Source organism: Marmota marmota, unplaced genomic scaffold, assembly GCF_001458135.2.
Source record: "Marmota marmota marmota unplaced genomic scaffold, marMar, whole genome shotgun sequence".
Classification (NCBI taxonomy): domain Eukaryota; kingdom Metazoa; phylum Chordata; class Mammalia; order Rodentia; family Sciuridae; genus Marmota; species Marmota marmota.
In genome coordinates this window covers 81,419,699-81,431,689 of record NW_026000026.1, presented here as the reverse complement: position 1 = coordinate 81,431,689, position 11,991 = coordinate 81,419,699, and the positions used below count along the sequence as shown (strand labels likewise).

The 11,991-nt window shown below is 36.6% G+C and overlaps 1 long non-coding RNA gene across 3 annotated transcripts in view; it reads right to left on the bottom strand.

The window, feature by feature from the left end:
- LOC107142924 overlaps positions 1-11,991 on the bottom strand; it is a 91,461-nt gene that overhangs the window by 25,251 nt on the left and 54,219 nt on the right. For 2 of the 3 annotated variants that reach the window (XR_007350648.1, XR_007350650.1), the window contains exon 2: positions 5,398-5,438. The exons of the other annotated variant lie outside the window; for it this stretch is intronic. This is a non-coding gene — a long non-coding RNA (uncharacterized LOC107142924). The remainder of the gene's footprint in view (positions 1-5,397; positions 5,439-11,991) is intronic. 3 annotated transcript variants of the gene reach the window in all.

The window sequence follows — 11,991 nt, the reverse complement described above, 5'->3', positions numbered from 1 at the left end:
AGAAAACATTCGGCCTTTGTGTTTTGGGGATTGGCTTACTTCACTTAGCATTATATTCTCTAACTCCATCCATTTACCTGCAAATGCCATGATTTTATTCTCTTTTAATGCTGAATAATGTTCCATTGTGTGTATATACCAAAGTTTCCATTCTGTGTCCTCTATTCTGTACCATTGGTCTACAGGTCTATTTTGGTGCCAATTCCATGCTATTTTTGTTACTATTGCTCTGTGTATAGTTTAAGGTCTGGAACAGTGCCACCAGCTTTATTTTTCTTGCTAAGGATTGCTTTGGCTATTCTGGGTCTCTTATTTTTCCAGATGAATTTCATGATTGCCTTTTCTATTTCTATGAGGAATGTCATTAGGATTTCGATTGGGATTGCATTGAATCTGTATAGTGATTTTGGTAGTATGATCATTTTGACAATATTAATTCTGCCTATCCAAGAACAAGGTAGATCTTTTCATCTTCTAAGGTCTTCTTTAATTTCTTTCTTTAGTGTTCTGTAGTTTTCATTGTAGAGGTCTTTTACCTCTTTTATTAAGTTGATTCCAAGTATTTTTTTTTGAGGGTATAATAAATGGGGTGGTTTCTTAGTTTCTCTTTCTGAGGATTCGTCACTGATGTATAGAAATGCCTTTGATTTGTCAATTCATATCAGGTAGATTGCAACTGTAGACACAGACATCTGGAAGTCAGAACTGAGAAGGAGAGAGTATCTAAGACTGCACTTAGGTTCTAACCTTTAATTTCAAGATTAAACATTTAATAGGGAAAGAAAAGCCACTGAAAGAGATAGAAAGGATCAGAATATATCATGGATATTCAGGGGAGAAAAAGCAACATTTAAAAGAAGAAGTTATCATCATAAATAAATATTGCCAGAAATCAGTTAAGAAAAAGACTGAGAAAGAAAGGGGGTGGGGGAGACTAATGCATCTTGTCTATCACTACTTTTCTCCTCTCCAAGCCAAACATTCCATGTCTTTAACTGATGAAGCACCTCACATTTTACCATTACAGGTATTACATTTTAGCTTCATCTGGTGGAACTCCAGTGTGGCCACATTTTTAAATTGTCACTGAGTGAATGTGCCACTGAGCACATAAAGCTTCTTTATCCACAATGTGCACAGTCCTGGCATGGGAGAAGGACAAAGTACCAGTCAGACTAGAAGCCCACCCTTAAAGACCTTTAAGCCTGAAAGAAAAACAGCACACACCTGTGTAAGTAAACACAATGCAGAGTGGGAAAAAAAAAGTGTTTATTGTTTACATTCTGAAGAGGAGGAGATTATATCTATTAGGTTTTCATAGCAGAGGAAATATCCAATCTGAATCCAATAAAGCAGATAGAATACAGATATTGAAGAGATGGCAGAAAAGGATCTTCCAGTTAGCGGATTTAAAAAAAAAAAAAAAGAAAATAAAGTTGAACACACAGAGAAGATGGTAAGACCATGAACAGAACATGAAAAGACAAAATTTAAGATTATTGGGACAGATGAAGGCCCAGAGATACAAACCAAAGGAATACACAATCTTTTCCATTAAATAATATCAGAAAATTTCCCAAGCCTAAAGAATGAAATTAAAAATCAAATAAAAAAGGCTTATAAAACTCCAGAGGTACAAAATTACAACAAACACACACCAAGGCACATTATAATAAAATGCCTAACAGATAGAATAAGCATAGAATTTTAAAGACTATAAGAGAAAAATATCAGATTATATTTAAAGAAAACCAATTTAGTTCTCAGCTGATTTCTCAACCCAGTCACTCAAAACTAGGAGGTCCTGGAATAACATCTACCAAGCTCTGAAATAAAATGCATGTCAACTGAGAATTTTATATCCAGCAAAATTAAACTTCAGATTTGAAGATGAAATAAAAACCTTAAACAATAAACAAAAGTTAAAAGAATTCACAAGTAGAAAGCCTATATTAAAGAACATTCTAAACAAAAAATGAAAATCAGCAAAGGGAGTAACTACACTAAGGGAATAATAAATCAAAGGAGAAACTAAATCAAATTAAAAGCCAGAAATAAACCAAAATGATCAAAATACAAATCACATCTCAATAATAAGCTTGAATGCTAATGGCAATCAAAAGACATAGACTGGAAAATTTAAAAATAAGACCAATAATAAGACCAATAATATGCTGTCTCCAAGAGACTCACCTCATAGGCAAAGAAATCTGCAGACTAAATTTGAAAGAATGGAAAAAAACATATCACTTACATGGATCACAAAAACAAGCAGGTGTTTCCATCCTCATATCAGATAAAGTAGACTTCAAGCAAAAGCTAATCAGAAGGGATAAATAAAGGCATTTCATTCTGCTTAAGAAAATTATACATCAGAAAGACATAACAATTTTAAATATATATATATGCTTCAAACAATGGAGCATCTGTGTACATTAAACAAACCCTTCTCAATTTTAAGAATCAAATAGACCACAGTACAATAATACTGGTTGACTCTAACACACCTCTCACAACTGAATAGGTCTTTCAAACAAAAACTAAACAAACAAAAAAAACTATAGAACTAAATAATACAATCAATAATTTAGACTTAACAGACATATATAGAATATTTCATCCATCAATGAGCAAATACACTTTCTTTACAGGAGCACACAGATTGTTACCTAAAATAATCCATATCTTCTGCCAAAAAGCAACTCTTCACAAATACAAAAAAAATAGAGATAAAATACCCCGAATTCTACCAAATCATAATGGAATGAAATTAGAAATCAAAGGAAAAATAGATGGTACTCTAACACCTGGAGACTATATAATACAGTATTGAATAATGAATGGATAGCAAAAGAAATCAAGGATAAAATAATAAACTTCTTAGAGGTAAATGAAAACACCAATACAACATATCAAAATCTCTGGAACACTATGAAGGTAGTGTGAAGAAGAAAGTTTATTGCATTGAGCTCATTCACTAAAAAATAGAAAGTCAAAAAGTAACTAACATTACAGCTCAAACACTAAAAAAAGAAGACCAAATCAACACCAAATGCAGTAGAAGACAGAAATAATTAAAATCAGACCTAAAATCAATGAAATTGAAACAAAAGAAACAATTCCAAGAAAATGACAAAACAAAAAGTTGTGTTTTTTAATAAATAAATAAAATTGATAAATTCTTAGCCATGCTAATTATGAGAAACAGAAGGAAAACTCAAATTACTCAAATACATGATGAAAAAAGAAATATCATAATGGACACTACTGAAATACAGAAGATAATCAAACTATTTTGAAAATTTATACTCTAATAAAAGAGAAATCTTGAATATATTGACAAATTTCTAGAGATATATGACATACCCAAACTGAATCAGGAAGACATACACAATTTAAACAGACCAATTTCAAGCAATGAAATAGAATATGGCATCAAAAGCCTACCAATAAAAAAAAAAGCCAAGGACCAGATGAATTCTCAACCAAATTCTACAAGACCTTCAAAGTACAATTAACATCAATATTCTTTAAATTATTCCATGAAATGGAAAAGAGGAAAGCCTTGCAAACTCATTTTAAGGCTAGTAACTCTGAGACCAATACCAGACAAAGACACATCAAGGAAAGAAAACTTCAGGCCAATATCCCTGATGAGCATATATGCAAAAATTCTTATTAAAATTCTGGCAAATTGGGATGGGGTTGTGGCTAAGTGGTAGAACTCTTGCCTAGCATGTGTGAGGCACTGGGGTTGATCCTCAACACAATAAATAAATAAATAAATAATAAATAAGTTAGTTTTTAAAAATTCTGGCAAATCACATACAAAAACATATTAAAAAGATAGTGTATGACAATCAAGTGGTGCTTATCCCAGGAACACAGAATTGGTTCAATATGCAGAAATCAATAAACATAATTTATCACAATAATAGAAAAAATACCATGATCATCTCAATAGATGCAGAAAAAGCATTTGACAAAAGATAGCACTTCTTCAAGTTCAAAACACTAGAAAAACTAGGAATAGAGGAACATACCTCAAATTGTAAAAGCTATGTATGCTAAACCCAAGGCCAACATCATTTTAAGTGGAGAAAAATTGAAAGCATTCCCTCTAAAACCTGGAAAAAGACAAGGATGCCCCCTTTCACCACTTCTATTCAACGTCACTCTTGAAACTTCAGCCAGAACAATTAGATAAATGAAAGAAATTAAAGGGATACAAATAGGAAAAGAACTCAAACCATCACTATTTGCTGATTACATGATTTTATATTTAGAATATTCAAAAAAATTCTACCAGAAAACTTCTAGAACTTATAAATGAATTCATTAAAGTAGCAAGATATAAAATCAACATCCATAAATCAAGCATGTTTCTATACATTAGTGATGAATCCACTAAAAGAGAAATTAGAAAAATTACCCCACTCACAATAGCCTCAAAAAATAAAATACTTGGAAATCAATCTAACAAAAGAGATCTCAAAAAAGACCTCTACAATAAAACTACAGAACACTACAAAAAGAAATTGAAGAAGATCTTAGAAGATGGAAAGATGTCCCATGTTCTTGGCTAGGCAGTATTAATATTGTCAAAATGGCCATACCTCCAAAAGCACTATGCAGACTTAATGCAATTCTATTAAGATCCCAATGACATTATTCATAGAACTAGAAAAGGCAATCATGAAATTCACTTGGAAAAATAAGACACCCATATAATCAAAGCAATCCTTAGCAAGAAGAATGAAGCAGGAGGCATCATAATACCAGGCCTTAAGCTATATTACAGAGCCGCCTTAACAAAAATGGCATGGTATTGGCACCAAAACAGAAACAGAGAACAATGGTACAGAATAGAAGACACAGAGAAAAACCCACATGAATACAATTAACTGAAGCTAGAAAAAGGCACCAAAAACATACATTAGAGAAAAGATAGCCTCTTCAACAAATAGTGCTAGGAAAACTGGAAATCTATATGTAACAAAATAAAGTTAAACCCCTATCTCTCACCCTGCATGAAATTCAACTCAAAGTGAAGTTGAATTTCAACTTAAATTTTAACTTAACTCAAAGACTTAAACACTAGAACAGAGACTCTGTGCCTAATAGAAGAAAAGTAGTCCCAGATCTTCACTATGTTGGCTTAGGAACTGACTTCCTTAACAAGACTCCTAAAGGGCAAGAAATAAAATCAAAAATTAATAAAAGGGATGAATTCAAACTAATAACTATTTTCTCAGCAAAGGAACAATCAAGAGCATAAAGAGAGAGTCTACAGAATGGGAGAAAATCTTTCCTGCCACAACACACAACTAAATCAATCAGGGTCACTCCAAGTGAATTTGGGTTGGCACAAAATAATTACACACAAACAGAAAATACCTTTTTCTTTGGGTTCTGTGATGGCTCTCCACCTTAGGGATCTGTTGGAAAGAGAAAGAGCATGCCTCAAATCCTGGTTTTATTGAAGGAGGGTGTTCCAAAGAACATTCTATCCATATAAGGCAGAGGAGTAATATTACAAGGGGTAGCCCACTCCCATTGGTTAACACCCACTCCCAAAGTGTTTCTCCTCTGCTGATTGGAGATGGGGATCTACCTGCTTTCCCTTCAGGGAAGCCCGTCTCCACATTTTCATCGCTCAAAGCTAGGGGGTGCTCAGTTCCTCCGTGGCAACTCCCAACACTTTCCCACATGCACCTTAGATAAAGCATTAATCTCCAGGATATATAAAAAACTTAAAAAAAATACCACTAAAAAAACAAATAACTCAATCAATAAATGGCTAAGGAACTCAACAATTCACAAAGGAAGAAATATGATAGTTCAACAAGTATATGAAAAAATGTTCACCATCTCTAGCAATTTGAGAAATGCATATCAAAACTACTCTAAGATTTTCTCTCACTCCAGTCAGAACAGCAATTATCAAGAACACAAGCAATAATAAATGTTGGTAAGGGGGAAAGGTACACTCACACATTGTTGGTGAGACTGCAAATTGGTGAACCACTCTGGATATTAGTATGGAGATTCCTCAGGAGGTTTGGCATGGAGCTACCATTTGACTCAATTATCCTACTCCATGGTATATACCCAAAGGATTTAAAATCAGCATACTATAGTGACATAGCCACATCAATGTTTAAACAGCTCAATTCACAATAGCTTAAACTATGGAACCAACATAGGTGTCCTTCAACAGATGAATGGATAAAGAAAATGTGGCATATATACACAATAAAATGTTACTCAGCCTTAAAGAAGAATGGTATGATGTCATTTGCCAGTGAATGGATGGAAATGGAGGGTATCATGCTAAGCAAAATAAGCTGATACCAAAAAAACAAAAGTCAGGTATTTTCTTTGGTATGCAGATGCTAACACACAAGAGGAAGAGGGAAAGGATAAAAGTTCAGTGGATTGGACAAAAGGCAATGAAGAGAAGGGAGAAGGATAGAAATGGGAAAGACAGTAGAATGAATGAGACATAAGTTTCCTATGTTCCTATAGGAATACATGACCGATGAAACTCCACAACTGCACATTTAGAGACTATCATGCTAAGTAAAATAAACCAATCCCAAAAAACCAAATGTTGATATTTTCTCTGATATATGGATGCTTACTCACAGTAAGGGGAGGCCAGGAAGAATAGATGTTCAGTGGATTAAACAAAGGGGAATGAAGGAAAGGGAAAAGGGATAGGAATAGGAAAAAATAGTGGAATTAATGTGCAATTTGTTTCCTATGTACATTGTTAGAGTCTGTAAACAAGTCAGGATGGCGCCTGGAAAATGTTAGAGTCTGTAAACAAGTCTGGATGGCGCCTGGCAAAATGCCAGAGGGAGTGGTTTGTGAAGTAATGCCAGCGAGCCATTAAGTGTGGAGATTTCTTATTGGTTCAGTGCTGTATCGAGTTTATGTTAATTAGATAAGCTGTGTGGAATGTATAAATACTGCTCTTATCCTACAATAAATGGCTTCCACTCCTGCTGTATCAACGTACACAAGTTATTCGTCACCCCCCAGGTATTTTGCCCAGCCAGCCGGGCTGTGGCAGTACATACATGCATACATCATAGTAGATCTCACCATCGTGAATGTCCACAAGACTGGGATGTTAATTAGAATTTGCGTGCTTGTATAAATATATAAAATGGATTCTACTGTTATGTATAACTAAAAGAATAAATAAAAATTTTTAAAAACATGGAATAAGACAATTAGAAGGCAAAAGCAAGAGAAGCATTTTGAAAAGGAAGGAAATTCAATTAACTAATTCAGACTTTCTTAAATACTCTCTTTTAAGAACAGTTTTCCCAACTGCTAATTAGGAGATCCTTGAGGAATACTTACTACTTCAAGACACATGTTTATCTTCAGAAAGCAACAGAGGAGACTAGGAAGATGGTGGAACAGAGCTGGGCAGTGATTCCTGATTTACCCACAACACAGAAAGGAGGTAACAAAAGAACAAATGATCTGAGAGGTGGATGACAAAATAAATGCTCTAAGAACCAATATTACAAAGTCTGAGACCTGAAGAGACTTGAAGATTGATTATCAGAGTAGAAAATAAGCACAGAGTCACCCAACCCTTAACCTGGACCAGGGTAGGGGAAGGGGGTTGGGACCAGAGAAAGAAAGAGGCAAGAGAAAAACACACAAACTCCCCCCACCTCTTCTTGAAACAAAGGCAGAAAAAAAAATTAAAGCATGATGGGAGCAGCATCATCCTTGAAGCAGATCAAACAGTTTAAAACCAATTTGTGAATGGAAAGCTGTGCCAAACTCTGCAGCCATTTGTGGAGCCCCCAGCTGACCAGTCACCTCTGTAAATCAAGACAGAATCTCCCCACCTCCAGAGAGCAGCAAATAAGCCAGAGAGACCACCTCTGCAGGGGGATCTCTTGAGAATCCATTGATGAGCAATTTGTAGAGGAATCACTACTAGCCAAAAGTCAGTGAAACCCCTTCTTTTCACTGCAAACAGAGGGAGCAGGATGGAGCTGCCCTCAGGAAGTGCTCACCCGACTCAGTGATCTGCAAAGTTTCTGTGGGGGCCCAAGCAGGGACAGAACAGATGCCCCCACTGCAGGGGTCCAGCCCAAGCAGGAATCCAGGGGTCCTGAAAGAGGAGTGGCATAAGCAAAAGAAGAAGAGACAGGATGACAGGTTGCAAGTTAGGAGCAGCCTCCAAGAAAAAATCTGCTGCCCCTAGAGGGGCATTTTTTTGTATTTTTTTTATTGGTTGTTCAAAACATTACAAAGCTCTTGACATATCATATTTCATACATTTGATTCAAGTGGGTTATGAACTCCCATTTTTACCCCAAATACAGATTGCAGAATCACATCGGTTACACATCCACATTTTTACATAATGCCCTATTAGTAACTGTTGTATTCTGCTACCTTTCCTATCCTCTAATATCCCCCCTCCCCTCCCCTCCCCTCTTCTCTCTCTACCCCATCTACTGTAATTCATTTCTCTTCTTGTTTTTTTTTTCCCATTCCCCTCACAACCTCTTATATGTAATTTTGTATAACAATGAGGGTCTCCTTCCATTTCCATGCAATTTCCCTTTTCTCTGCCTTTCCCTCCCACCTCATGTCTCTGTTTAATGTTAATCTTTTCCTCCTGCTCTTCCTCCCTGCTCTGTTCTTAGTTGCTCTCATTATATCAAAGAAGACATTTGGCATTTGTTTTATAGGGATTGGCTAGCTTCACTTAGCATAATCTGCTCTAGTGCCATCCATTTCCCTGCAAATTCCATGATTTTGTCATTTTTTAGTGCTGCGTAATACTCCATTGTGTATAAATGCCACATTTTTTTTTATCCATTCATCTATTGAAGGGCATCTGGGTTGGTTGCACAGTCTAGCTATTGTGAATTGTGCTGCTATGAACATCGATGTGGCAGTATCCCTGTAGTATGCTCTTTTAAGGTCTTCAGGGAATAGTCCGAGAAGGGCAATAGCTGGGTCAAATAGTGGTTCCATTCCCAGCTTTCCCAGGAATCTCCATATTGCTTTCCAAATTGGCTGCATTTATTTTTTATAGTTTTTTTACAGGTGTTTTTTTTCAGATAGTTAATAAATAGCCTCAAAGCCCAAAACTTCTTTGATTTACAAAATTTTCAAGAGTTATGATCTTTTCTGACATACATTGATTACCTAACATATTGAGTACATTGTTTAAAATATTTTCCTGTAACCTTTGCCAATTATGATTAAGCTTTTATGTTTTTACCTCAATCACTAGGTGCTAGGCTTTGCAACTTGACTACACATCTCTGGACCTATTATTAACTTTTAACTTTAAAGCATACCTATAATTATTGATAAGATTTCTTACTTCTAAACTAAAATCCCAATAAAACACCCTTAAAATAGTGAAAGTCTATTACTTAAAAGCCTACCACTCTAAAGTGCCTCTAAAATATATCTATGTTAATTTTATATTCTATTTTTAATTTCCAAAGTAATTTCTTTTTTCATATGACCCATTTAACTGCCTTCTTAAAGAGTTTATTTGATCCTTGGTCAAAGTACACCAAGTCTTACGTCTTTGTATTCTTCAACTAAAGGACAGGCTCTGCACCTCAACCCATTTACTATTAATATTAACTATGTGTTTCCCAATTTCATCATAAATTCCTGTGTAAGGCAAAGGAGGGTCTGTTAGTGGGGGGGAATGTATGTTTATTAGCCCTTGTTCTCGAGGGGGATACCATAATCTTCCTTTATTTAAGTAAGCTACCTAAGGTGGTCTTTGTACTGTTGGCACAGCAATTGTTGTTCTGTAGCTAGGCTGTTGCACAGGTTGTGGGTTGAGGGAGGCCATGGGGGGGTGATGTTTGTAAATTTTTAACCATGGGATAAACATTTCTTGTTTAGGCTTCAGGAATAACACCATTGTTTATTTCCTGAGAGATATTGAAACACATCTTGGGGCATGTCTTAATTGTATCCTTAATCTCATTCTGGGAATTTTCCTGCAATCTCAGGCAATATGTACTTTTATTATTGATTGACGTATGCCCTGTTATCCATATCATGAGTATCATAAATAAAACACCTAACATTCCCCATGGTTCCAGTTTCCAGATGGTGTGGCCCTGCTGCAGCATCCTCCATGCTGTGACCCTGTCAGACAGAGGGTGCAGGAACGCCTTCACCAGTACACACTTCACAGAAAGGAAGTGAGTGGTCAAATCTGAGCTGCAAGGCATTTTTGTCCCAAAGCAAAAGATAGTGGAACATTAGGACCACTGAGGATGAACATCAATGACCACTGACACTGAAAAGGAGAATAGTGGGAAGTTCTTAAGTCTTAAGAAGTTTAGAAGGACTATCCCCTTGATTGTAGCTTCAGTGGGTCCCATTCTTGGAGGGAAGCTCCCTGAAAAACCAGCAGCATAGAGGGAAGGATGGTTCCCAGATTGCGACAGTGGAATGTCATAATGAGAATTGCCTGGGTCCCCAGGAAGCTTTAAAGGGAAAGTGCCCAGATTATTACAATAGCCAGTGGGAGGTCATTCAAGTTGAAAGTTGCCTGGGTCAAAGGCAGCAGAGAGCAATGGCCTGAGGCCTGAACCAGCTACTAGCCTGACCCATCATCAAAATTGATGAGTGTTAGGAGACTGTTGGCTGGACCCTGCCTCAATCATGGTCAACAAAAGAAATCACCTGTTAAGAACATCTGTAAGGGGAGACTTGTGGAGGAGGTGCACAAAGTACAGACACACACATAGGGCAGGTGCAAATGGACAGAAGGATGGCAGACAAAATGATGCCTACCCTCTCTGCTGTCATCTTTAATAACCCAAAAAGTTACATATTATTCACTACACTTTGACCAGTTCTCCTTTAATCCTGAGTGCTAGCTAACTGAGATAAGGTCCAGGTTAATGCAAACACAGAGCCTCTCTCCTTCAAAGGGTGTCACTATGTAAACCAGGTAGTGCATCCGCATAGTTATCTTAATAGCCTCATCAGGGAATAGCTGGGCATTCCAGTTGTGGGAATCAAGGCACCAGTTACCCCCCAGGAGTTTGCTCACTGGAGGAATGCTTCCCTGTCTATTTCTACAGTCAGAATACCTACAATCACCACCTGCCATTCACAACCTGGGGCACTAGAAGCTAGAACCCAGCTGAACCAACTTAATCTCTTTAGTAAGAATGATACTCCAATGAGCTGTGTCAAACAGGGGGAAAGTTTCTCCACCACAGATCTTCCATGAATAATTCACAACCACAGGATCTGTGTCTATAGCCAGTCACCAGGCTCTAAGCCACTTTAAAAAACGATCCTGTAGAAGACAGCAGGTACACAGTGACCCACAGAAATCACAGCAGTAGCCCAGAACCCTGCATCCTGAACTCCAGCACACAATAAAAACAACCAACAGACACAAGACTGTACCTCCCACACAGTCAGCCAAAGACCCCTGAGCTGATTAACCAAAACTAGCTGGTGGGAGGTCCATAGCAACAAGGGAAGTGACTCCTGTGCCTCAGCACATCTGGAGGGATCCAAGGCCAAAGAATGACAGATATTTTCTACATTCCAAATCCTAATGAAATTCAAACCAAAATACAAGAAGAAATTTTCTTCAACTTGGCATTGTTTACTATAAATAACTCTAATCACAACCTTTTTTTTTTATTTAGGAATATTTATTTTTTTATATATATATATTTTTATTGGTTGTTCAAAACATTACGAAGCTCATGATATATCATCTTTCATACATTTGACTCAATTGGGTTATGAACTCCCATTTTTACCCCAAATACAAATTGCAGAATCACATCGGTTTCACACTCACATTTTTACATAATGGCATATTAATGACTGTTGTATTCTGCTACCTTTCCTTTCCCCTCACATCCTCTTCTATGTAATTTTGTGTAACATTGAGGGTCTCCTACCATTTCCATATGCTTTCCCTTCTCTCTCCCTTTC